Here is a 12,905-nt window from a genome sequence, read left to right as displayed (position 1 = left end):
TAATGAAAACCTATACTTTGTTTTGGTCGAGTTCCCCATTCAAATGCATGTAACAGTGAGAAACGCACTGTCTTGGCGAAAGAAAGCGTTTTTGTACAACTTCATATAAATAGCTGTAACTTTTGATAGAAGACTCGGATACACATGTTTATGGCTTTATCTTATAGAACTCAAGGTCCCCGTGCTGGGAAAACAGGTTTTGCAGCTGTTTGAGCTAAGATTTCCAAGTTATTCACATAATGAAAACTATTACTTTATTTCGGTCGAGTTCCCACTTCAAATGCATGCAACAGTAAGAAACACACTGTCTTGGCGAAAGAAAGCGTTTTTGTACAACTTCATATAAATAGCTGTAACTTTTGATAGAAGACTCGGATACACATGTTTATGGCTTTATCCTGTAGAACTCAAGGTCCCCGTGCTGGGAAAACAGGTTTTGCAGCTGTTTGAGCTAAGATTTCCAAGTTATTCACATAATGAAAACTATTACTTTGTTTCGGTCGAGTTCCCCATTCAAATGCATGTAACAGTGAGAAACACACTGTCTTGGCGAAATAAAGCGTTTTTGTACAACTTCATATAAATAGCTGTAACTTTTGATAGAAGACTCGGATACACATGTTTATGGCTTTATCCTGTAGAACTCAAGGTCCCCGTGCTGGGAAAACAGGTTTTGCAGCTGTTTGAGCTAAGATTTCCAAGTTATTCACATAATGAAAACCTATACTTTGTTTCGGTCGAGTTCCCACTTCAAATGCATGTAACAGTGAGAAACGCACTGTCTTGGCGAAAGAAAGCGTTTTTGTACAACTTCATATAAATAGCTGTAACTTTTGATAGAAGACTCGGATACACATGTTTATGGCTTTATCTTATAGAACTCAAGGTCCCTGTGCTGGGAAAACAGGTTTTGCAGCTGTTTGAGCTAAGATTTCCAAGTTATTCACACACTGAAAACCTATACTTTGTTTTGGTCGAGTTACCCATTCAAATGCATGCAACAGTAAGAAACACACTGTCTTGGCGAAAGAAAGCGTTTTTGTACAACTTCATATAAATAGCTGTAACTTTTGATAGAAGACTCGGATACACATGTTTATGGCTTTATCCTGTAGAACTCAAGGTCCCCATGCTGGGAAAACAGGTTTTGCAGCTGTTTGAGCTAAGATTTCCAAGTTATTCACATAATGAAAACTATTACTTTGTTTCGGTCGAGTTCCCCATTCAAATGCATGTAACAGTGAGAAACACACTGTCTTGGCGAAATAAAGCGTTTTTGTACAACTTCATATAAATAGCTGTAACTTTTGATAGAAGACTCGGATACACATGTTTATGGCTTTATCCTGTAGAACTCAAGGTCCCCGTGCTGGGAAAACAGGTTTTGCAGCTGTTTGAGCTAAGATTTCCAAGTTATTCACATAATGAAAACCTATACTTTGTTTCGGTCGAGTTCCCACTTCAAATGCATGTAACAGTGAGAAACGCAATGTCTTGGCGAAAGAAAGCGTTTTTGTACAACTTCATATAAATAGCTGTAACTTTTGATAGAAGACTCGGATACACATGTTTATGGCTTTATCTTATAGAACTCAAGGTCCCTGTGCTGGGAAAACTGGTTTTGCAGCTGTTTGAGCTAAGATTTCCAAGTTATTCACATAATGAAAACTATTACTTTATTTCGGTCGAGTTCCCACTTCAAATGCATGCAACAGTAAGAAACGCACTGTCTTGGCGAAATAAAGTGTTTTTGTACAACTTCAAATAAATAGCTGTAACTTTTGATAGAAGACTCAGACAAACATGTTTATGGCTTTATCTTATAGAACTCAAGGTCCCTGTGCTGGAAAAACAGGTTTTGCAGCTGTTTGAGCTAAGATTTCCAAGTTATTCACATAATGAAAACTATTACTTTATTTCGGTCGAGTTCCCACTTCAAATGCATGCAACAATAAGAAACGCACTGTCTTGGCGAAAGAAAGCGTTTTTGTACAACTTCATATAAATAGCTGTAACTTTTGATAGAAGACACGGATACACATGTTTATGGCTTTATCTTATAGAACTCAAGGTCCCTGTGCTGGAAAAACAGGTTTTGCAGCTGTTTGAGCTAAGATTTCCAAGTTATTCACATAATGAAAACTATTACTTTGTTTCGGTCGAGTTCCCACTTCAAATGCATGCAACAGTAAGAAACGCACTGTCTTGGCGAAAGAAAGCATTTTCGTACAACTTCATATAAATAGCTGTAACTTTTGATAGAAGACTCGGATACACATGTTTATGGCTTTATCCTGTAGAACTCAAGGTCCCCGTGCTGGGAAAACAGGTTTTGCAGCTGTTTGAGCTAAGATTTTAAAATTATTCAGATAATGAAAACCTATACTTTGTTTTGGTCGAGTTCCCCATTCAAATGCATGTAACAGTGAGAAACGCACTGTCTTGGCGAAAGAAAGCGTTTTTGTACAACTTCATATAAATAGCTGTAACTTTTGATAGAAGACTCGGATACACATGTTTATGGCTTTATCTTATAGAACTCAAGGTCCCTGTGCTGGGAAAACAGGTTTTGCAGCTGTTTGAGCTAAGATTTCCAAGTTATTCACATAATGAAAACTATTACTTTATTTCGGTCGAGTTCCCACTTCAAATGCATGCATCAGTAAGAAACGCACTGTCTTGGCGAAAGAAAGCGTTTTTGTACAACTTCATATAAATAGCTGTAACTTTTGATAGAAGACTCGGATACACATGTTTATGGCTTTATCTTATAGAACTCAAGGTCCCTGTGCTGGGAAAACAGGTTTTGCAGCTGTTTGAGCTAAGATTTCCAAGTTATTCACATAATGAAAACTATTACTTTGTTTCGGTCGAGTTCCCACTTCAAATGCATGCAACAGTAAGAAACGCACTGTCTTGGCGAAAGAAAGCGTTTTTGTACAACTTCATATAAATAGCTGTAACTTTTGATAGAAGACTCGGATACACATGTTTATGGCTTTATCTTATAGAACTCAAGGTCCCTGTGCTGGGAAAACAGGTTTTGCAGCTGTTTGAGCTAAGATTTCCAAGTTATTCACATAATGAAAACTATTACTTTATTTCGGTCGAGTTCCCACTTCAAATGCATGCAACAGTAAGAAACGCACTGTCTTGGCGAAAGAAAGCGTTTTTGTACAACTTCAAATAAATAGCTGTAACTTTTGATAGAAGACTCAGACAAACATGTTTATGGCTTTATCTTATAGAACTCAAGGTCCCTGTGCTGGAAAAACAGGTTTTGCAGCTGTTTGAGCTAAGATTTCCAAGTTATTCACATAATGAAAACTATTACTTTGTTTCGGTCGAGTTCCCACTTCAAATGCATGCAACAGTAAGAAACGCACTGTCTTGGCGAAAGAAAGCATTTTCGTACAACTTCATATAAATAGCTGTAACTTTTGATAGAAGACTCGGATACACATGTTTATGGCTTTATCCTGTAGAACTCAAGGTCCCCGTGCTGGGAAAACAGGTTTTGCAGCTGTTTGAGCTAAGATTTCCAAGTTATTCACATAATGAAAACTATTACTTTGTTTCGGTCGAGTTCCCACTTCAAATGCATGCAACAGTAAGAAACGCACTGTCTTGGCGAAAGAAAGCATTTTCGTACAACTTCATATAAATAGCTGTAACTTTTGATAGAAGACTCGGATACACATGTTTATGGCTTTATCCTGTAGAACTCAAGGTCCCCGTGCTGGGAAAACAGGTTTTGCAGCTGTTTGAGCTAAGATTTTAAAATTATTCAGATAATGAAAACCTATACTTTGTTTTGGTCGAGTTCCCCATTCAAATGCATGTAACAGTGAGAAACGCACTGTCTTGGCGAAAGAAAGCGTTTTTGTACAACTTCATATAAATAGCTGTAACTTTTGATAGAAGACTCGGATACACATGTTTATGGCTTTATCTTATAGAACTCAAGGTCCCTGTGCTGGGAAAACAGGTTTTGCAGCTGTTGGAGCTAAGATTTCCAAGTTATTCACATAATGAAAACCTATACTTTGTATTGGTCGAGTTCCCACTTCAAATGCATGTAACAGTGAGAAACGCACTGTCTTGGCGAAAGAAAGCGTTTTTGTACAACTTCATATAAATAGCTGTAACTTTTGATAGAAGACTCGGATACACATGTTTATGGCTTTATCCTGTAGAACTCAAGGTCCCCGTGCTGGGAAAACAGGTTTTGCAGCTGTTTGAGCTAAGATTTCCAAGTTATTCACATAATGAAAACTATTACTTTATTTCGGTCGAGTTCCCACTTCAAATGCATGCATCAGTAAGAAACGCACTGTCTTGGCGAAAGAAAGCGTTTTTGTACAACTTCATATAAATAGCTGTAACTTTTGATAGAAGACTCGGATACACATGTTTATGGCTTTATCTTATAGAACTCAAGGTCCCTGTGCTGGGAAAACAGGTTTTGCAGCTGTTTGAGCTAAGATTTCCAAGTTATTCACATAATGAAAACTATTACTTTGTTTCGGTCGAGTTCCCACTTCAAATGCATGCAACAGTAAGAAACGCACTGTCTTGGCGAAAGAAAGCGTTTTTGTACAACTTCAAATAAATAGCTGTAACTTTTGATAGAAGACTCGGACAAACATGTTTATGGCTTTATCTTATAGAACTCAAGGTCCCTGTGCTGGAAAAACAGGTTTTGCAGCTGTTTGAGCTAAGATTTCCAAGTTATTCACATAATGAAAACTATTACTTTGTTTCGGTCGAGTTCCCACTTCAAATGCATGCAACAGTAAGAAACGCACTGTCTTGGCGAAAGAAAGCATTTTCGTACAACTTCATATAAATAGCTGTAACTTTTGATAGAAGACTCGGATACACATGTTTATGGCTTTATCCTGTAGAACTCAAGGTCCCCGTGCTGGGAAAACAGGTTTTGCAGCTGTTTGAGCTAAGATTTCCAAGTTATTCACATAATGAAAACTATTACTTTGTTTCGGTCGAGTTCCCACTTCAAATGCATGCAACAGTAAGAAACGCACTGTCTTGGCGAAAGAAAGCATTTTCGTACAACTTCATATAAATAGCTGTAACTTTTGATAGAAGACTCGGATACACATGTTTATGGCTTTATCCTGTAGAACTCAAGGTCCCCGTGCTGGGAAAACAGGTTTTGCAGCTGTTTGAGCTAAGATTTTAAAATTATTCAGATAATGAAAACCTATACTTTGTTTTGGTCGAGTTCCCCATTCAAATGCATGTAACAGTGAGAAACGCACTGTCTTGGCGAAAGAAAGCGTTTTTGTACAACTTCATATAAATAGCTGTAACTTTTGATAGAAGACTCGGATACACATGTTTATGGCTTTATCTTATAGAACTCAAGGTCCCTGTGCTGGGAAAACAGGTTTTGCAGCTGTTTGAGCTAAGATTTCCAAGTTATTCACATAATGAAAACTATTACTTTATTTCGGTCGAGTTCCCACTTCAAATGCATGCAACAGTAAGAAACGCACTGTCTTGGCGAAAGAAAGCGTTTTTGTACAACTTCATATAAATAGCTGTAACTTTTGATAGAAGACTCGGATACACATGTTTATGGCTTTATCCTGTAGAACTCAAGGTCCCCGTGCTGGGAAAACAGGTTTTGCAGCTGTTTGAGCTAAGATTTCCAAGTTATTCACATAATGAAAACTATTACTTTGTTTCGGTCGAGTTCCCACTTCAAATGCATGCAACAGTAAGAAACGCACTGTCTTGGCGAAAGAAAGCATTTTCGTACAACTTCATATAAATAGCTGTAACTTTTGATAGAAGACTCGGATACACATGTTTATGGCTTTATCCTGTAGAACTCAAGGTCCCCGTGCTGGGAAAACAGGTTTTGCAGCTGTTTGAGCTAAGATTTTAAAATTATTCAGATAATGAAAACCTATACTTTGTTTTGGTCGAGTTCCCCATTCAAATGCATGTAACAGTGAGAAACGCACTGTCTTGGCGAAAGAAAGCGTTTTTGTACAACTTCATATAAATAGCTGTAACTTTTGATAGAAGACTCGGATACACATGTTTATGGCTTTATCTTATAGAACTCAAGGTCCCTGTGCTGGGAAAACAGGTTTTGCAGCTGTTTGAGCTAAGATTTCCAAGTTATTCACATAATGAAAACTATTACTTTATTTCGGTCGAGTTCCCACTTCAAATGCATGCAACAGTAAGAAACGCACTGTCTTGGCGAAAGAAAGCGTTTTTGTACAACTTCATATAAATAGCTGTAACTTTTGATAGAAGACTCGGATACACATGTTTATGGCTTTATCTTATAGAACTCAAGGTCCCTGTGCTGGGAAAACAGGTTTTGCAGCCGTTTGAGCTAAGATTTCCAAGTTATTCACATACTGAAAACTATTACTTTGTTTCGGGCGAGTTCCCCATTCAAATGCATCTAACAGTGAGAAATGCACTGTCTTGGCGAAATAAAGCGTTTTTGTACAACTTCAAATAAATAGCTGTAACTTTTGATAGAAGACTCAGACAAACATGTTTATGGCTTTATCTTATAGAACTCAAGGTCCCTGTGCTGGGAAAACAGGTTTTGCAGCTGTTTGAGCTAAGATTTCCAAGTTATTCACATAATGAAAACTATTACTTTGTTTCGGTCGAGTTCCCACTTCAAATGCATGCAACAGTAAGAAACGCACTGTCTTGGCGAAAGAAAGCGTTTTTGTACAACTTCATATAAATAGCTGTAACTTTTGATAGAAGACTCGGATACACATGTTTATGGCTTTATCTTATAGAACTCAAGGTCCCTGTGCTGGGAAAACAGGTTTTGCAGCTGTTTGAGCTAAGATTTCCAAGTTATTCACATAATGACAACTATTACTTTATTTCGGTCGAGTTCCCACTTCAAATGCATGCAACAGTAAGAAACGCACTGTCTTGGCGAAAGAAAGCGTTTTTGTACAACTTCATATAAATAGCTGTAACTTTTGATAGAAGACTCGGATACACATGTTTATGGCTTTATCTTATAGAACTCAAGGTCCCTGTGCTGGGAAAACAGGTTTTGCAGCTGTTTGAGCTAAGATTTCCAAGTTATTCACATAATGAAAACTATTACTTTATTTCGGTCGAGTTCCCACTTCAAATGCATGCAACAGTAAGAAACGCACTGTCTTGGCGAAAGAAAGCGTTTTTGTACAACTTCATATAAATAGCTGTAACTTTTGATAGAAGACTCGGATACACATGTTTATGGCTTTATCTTATAGAACTCAAGGTCCCTGTGCTGGGAAAACAGGTTTTGCAGCCGTTTGAGCTAAGATTTCCAAGTTATTCACATACTGAAAACTATTACTTTGTTTCGGGCGAGTTCCCCATTCAAATGCATCTAACAGTGAGAAACGCACTGTCTTGGCGAAATAAAGCGTTTTTGTACAACTTCAAATAAATAGCTGTAACTTTTGATAGAAGACTCAGACAAACATGTTTATGGCTTTATCTTATAGAACTCAAGGTCCCTGTGCTGGGAAAACAGGTTTTGCAGCTGTTTGAGCTAAGATTTCCAAGTTATTCACATAATGAAAACTATTACTTTATTTCGGTCGAGTTCCCACTTCAAATGCATGCAACAGTAAGAAATGCACTGTCTTGGCGAAAGAAAGCGTTTTTGTACAACTTCATATAAATAGCTGTAACTTTTGATAGAAGACTCGGATACACATGTTTATGGCTTTATCTTATAGAACTCAAGGTCCCTGTGCTGGGAAAACAGGTTTTGCAGCTGTTTGAGCTAAGATTTCCAAGTTATTCACATAATGAAAACTATTACTTTATTTCGGTCGAGTTCCCACTTCAAATGCATGCAACAGTAAGAAACGCACTGTCTTGGCGAAAGAAAGCGTTTTTGTACAACTTCATATAAATAGCTGTAACTTTTGATAGAAGACTCGGATACACATGTTTATGGCTTTATCTTATAGAACTCAAGGTCCCTGTGCTGGGAAAACAGGTTTTGCAGCTGTTTGAGCTAAGATTTCCAAGTTATTCACATAATGAAAACTATTACTTTATTTCGGTCGAGTTCCCACTTCAAATGCATGCAACAGTAAGAAATGCACTGTCTTGGCGAAAGAAAGCGTTTTTGTACAACTTCATATAAATAGCTGTAACTTTTGATAGAAGACTCGGATACACATGTTTATGGCTTTATCTTATAGAACTCAAGGTCCCCGTGCTGGGAAAACAGGTTTTGCAGCTGTTTGAGCTAAGATTTCCAAGTTATTCACATAATGAAAACTATTACTTTATTTCGGTCGAGTTCCCACTTCAAATGCATGCAACAGTAAGAAACGCACTGTCTTGGCGAAAGAAAGCGTTTTTGTACAACTTCATATAAATAGCTGTAACTTTTGATAGAAGACTCGGATACACATGTTTATGGCTTTATCTTATAGAACTCAAGGTCCCTGTGCTGGGAAAACAGGTTTTGCAGCTGTTTGAGCTAAGATTTCCAAGTTATTCACATAATGAAAACTATTACTTTGTTTCGGTCGAGTTCCCCATTCAAATGCATGTAACAGTAAGAAACGCACTGTCTTGGCGAAAGAAAGCGTTTTTGTACAACTTCATATAAATAGCTGTAACTTTTGATAGAAGACTCGGATACACATGTTTATGGCTTTATCTTATAGAACTCAAGGTACCTGTGCTGGGAAAACAGGTTTTGCAGCCGTTTGAGCTAAGATTTCCAAGTTATTCACATACTGAAAACTATTACTTTGTTTCGGGCGAGTTCCCCATTCAAATGCATCTAACAGTGAGAAACGCACTTCCTGGCGAAAGAAAGCGTTTTTGTACAACTTCAAATAAATAGCTGTAACTTTTGATAGAAGACTCAGACAAACATGTTTATGGCTTTATCTTATAGAACTCAAGGTCCCTGTGCTGGAAAAACAGGTTTTGCAGCTGTTTGAGCTAAGATTTCCAAGTTATTCACATAATGAAAACTATTACTTTATTTCGGTCGAGTTCCCACTTCAAATGCATGCAACAGTAAGAAACGCACTGTCTTGGCGAAAGAAAGCATTTTCGTACAACTTCATATAAATAGCTGTAACTTTTGATAGAAGACTCGGATACACATGTTTATGGCTTTATCTTATAGAACTCAAGGTCTCTGTGCTGGGAAAACAGGTTTTGCAGCTGTTTGAGCTAAGATTTCCAAGTTATTCACATAATGAAAACTATTACTTTATTTCGGTCGAGTTCCCACTTCAAATGCATGCAACAGTAAGAAACGCACTGTCTTGGCGAAAGAAAGCGTTTTTGTACAACTTCATATAAATAGCTGTAACTTTTGATAGAAGACTCGGATACACATGTTTATGGCTTTATCTTATAGAACTCAAGGTCCCTGTGCTGGGAAAACAGGTTTTGCAGCTGTTTGAGCTAAGATTTCCAAGTTATTCACATAATGAAAACCTATACTTTGTTTCGGTCGAGTTCCCCATTCAAATGCATGTAACAGTGAGAAACGCACTGTCTTGGCGAAAGAAAGCGTTTTTGTACAACTTCATATAAATAGCTGTAACTTTTGATAGAAGACTCGGATACACATGTTTATGGCTTTATCTTATAGAACTCAAGGTCCCTGTGCTGGGAAAACAGGTTTTGCAGCTGTTTGAGCTAAGATTTCCAAGTTATTCACATAATGAAAACTATTACTTTGTTTCGGTCGAGTTCCCACTTCAAATGCATGCAACAGTAAGAAACGCACTGTCTTGGCGAAAGAAAGCATTTTTGTACAACTTCATATAAATAGCTGTAACTTTTGATAGAAGACTCGGATACACATGTTTATGGCTTTATCTTATAGAACTCAAGGTACCTGTGCTGGGAAAACAGGTTTTGCAGCCGTTTGAGCTAAGATTTCCAAGTTATTCACATACTGAAAACTATTACTTTGTTTCGGGCGAGTTCCCCATTCAAATGCATCTAACAGTGAGAAACGCACTTCCTGGCGAAAGAAAGCGTTTTTGTACAACTTCAAATAAATAGCTGTAACTTTTGATAGAAGACTCAGACAAACATGTTTATGGCTTTATCTTATAGAACTCAAGGTCCCTGTGCTGGAAAAACAGGTTTTGCAGCTGTTTGAGCTAAGATTTCCAAGTTATTCACATAATGAAAACTATTACTTTATTTCGGTCGAGTTCCCACTTCAAATGCATGCAACAGTAAGAAACGCACTGTCTTGGCGAAAGAAAGCATTTTCGTACAACTTCATATAAATAGCTGTAACTTTTGATAGAAGACTCGGATACACATGTTTATGGCTTTATCTTATAGAACTCAAGGTCTCTGTGCTGGGAAAACAGGTTTTGCAGCTGTTTGAGCTAAGATTTCCAAGTTATTCACATAATGAAAACTATTACTTTATTTCGGTCGAGTTCCCACTTCAAATGCATGCAACAGTAAGAAACGCACTGTCTTGGCGAAAGAAAGCGTTTTTGTACAACTTCATATAAATAGCTGTAACTTTTGATAGAAGACTCGGATACACATGTTTATGGCTTTATCTTATAGAACTCAAGGTCCCTGTGCTGGGAAAACAGGTTTTGCAGCTGTTTGAGCTAAGATTTCCAAGTTATTCACATAATGAAAACCTATAATTTGTTTCGGTCGAGTTCCCCATTCAAATGCATGTAACAGTGAGAAACGCACTGTCTTGGCGAAAGAAAGCGTTTTTGTACAACTTCATATAAATAGCTGTAACTTTTGATAGAAGACTCGGATACACATGTTTATGGCTTTATCTTATAGAACTCAAGGTCTCCGTGCTGGGAAAACAGGTTTTGCAGCCGTTTGAGCTAAGATTTCCAAGTTATTCACATACTGAAAACTATTACTTTGTTTCGGGCGAGTTCCCCATTCAAATGCATCTAACAGTGAGAAACGCACTGTCTTGGCGAAAGAAAGCGTTTTTGTACAACTTCAAATAAATAGCTGTAACTTTTGATAGAAGACTCAGACAAACATGTTTATGGCTTTATCTTATAGAACTCAAGGTCCCTGTGCTGGGAAAACAGGTTTTGCAGCTGTTTGAGCTAAGATTTCCAAGTTATTCACATAATGAAAACTATTACTTTGTTTCGGTCGAGTTCCCACTTCAAATGCATGCAACAGTAAGAAACGCACTGTCTTGGCGAAAGAAAGCATTTTCGTACAACTTCATATAAATAGCTGTAACTTTTGATAGAAGACTCGGATACACATGTTTATGGCTTTATCCTGTAGAACTCAAGGTCCCCGTGCTGGGAAAACAGGTTTTGCAGCTGTTTGAGCTAAGATTTCCAAGTTATTCACATAATGAAAACTATTACTTTGTTTCGGTCGAGTTCCCCATTCAAATGCATGTAACAGTGAGAAACACACTGTCTTGGCGAAATAAAGCGTTTTTGTACAACTTCATATAAATAGCTGTAACTTTTGATAGAAGACTCGGATACACATGTTTATGGCTTTATCCTGTAGAACTCAAGGTCCCCGTGCTGGGAAAACAGGTTTTGCAGCTGTTTGAGCTAAGATTTCCAAGTTATTCACATAATGAAAACTATTACTTTGTTTCGGTCGAGTTCCCCATTCAAATGCATGTAACAGTAAGAAACGCACTGTCTTGGCGAAAGAAAGCGTTTTTGTACAACTTCATATAAATAGCTGTAACTTTTGATAGAAGACTCGGATACACATGTTTATGGCTTTATCTTATAGAACTCAAGGTACCTGTGCTGGGAAAACAGGTTTTGCAGCCGTTTGAGCTAAGATTTCCAAGTTATTCACATACTGAAAACTATTACTTTGTTTCGGGCGAGTTCCCCATTCAAATGCATCTAACAGTGAGAAACGCACTTCCTGGCGAAAGAAAGCGTTTTTGTACAACTTCAAATAAATAGCTGTAACTTTTGATAGAAGACTCAGACAAACATGTTTATGGCTTTATCTTATAGAACTCAAGGTCCCTGTGCTGGAAAAACAGGTTTTGCAGCTGTTTGAGCTAAGATTTCCAAGTTATTCACATAATGAAAACTATTACTTTATTTCGGTCGAGTTCCCACTTCAAATGCATGCAACAGTAAGAAACGCACTGTCTTGGCGAAAGAAAGCATTTTCGTACAACTTCATATAAATAGCTGTAACTTTTGATAGAAGACTCGGATACACATGTTTATGGCTTTATCTTATAGAACTCAAGGTCTCTGTGCTGGGAAAACAGGTTTTGCAGCTGTTTGAGCTAAGATTTCCAAGTTATTCACATAATGAAAACTATTACTTTATTTCGGTCGAGTTCCCACTTCAAATGCATGCAACAGTAAGAAACGCACTGTCTTGGCGAAAGAAAGCGTTTTTGTACAACTTCATATAAATAGCTGTAACTTTTGATAGAAGACTCGGATACACATGTTTATGGCTTTATCCTGTAGAACTCAAGGTCCCCGTGCTGGGAAAACAGGTTTTGCAGCTGTTTGAGCTAAGATTTCCAAGTTATTCACATAATGAAAACCTATACTTTGTTTCGGTCGAGTTCCCACTTCAAATGCATGTAACAGTGAGAAACGCACTGTCTTGGCGAAAGAAAGCGTTTTTGTACAACTTCATATAAATAGCTGTAACTTTTGATAGAAGACTCGGATACACATGTTTATGGCTTTATCGTATAGAACTCAAGGTCCCTGTGCTGGGAAAACAGGTTTTGCAGCTGTTTGAGCTAAGATTTCCAAGTTATTCACATAATGAAAACCTATACTTTGTTTCGGTCGAGTTCCCCATTCAAATGCATGTAACAGTGAGAAACGCACTGTCTTGGCGAAAGAAAGCGTTTTTGTACAACTTCATATAAA

This window comes from Rhamphochromis longiceps, linkage group LG13 (genome assembly GCF_057381845.1).
Source record: "Rhamphochromis longiceps isolate RC_006_pf linkage group LG13, R_longiceps_female_GT1.1, whole genome shotgun sequence".
Lineage (NCBI taxonomy): Eukaryota > Metazoa > Chordata > Actinopteri > Cichliformes > Cichlidae > Rhamphochromis > Rhamphochromis longiceps.
This window is presented reverse-complemented; position numbering follows the sequence as displayed.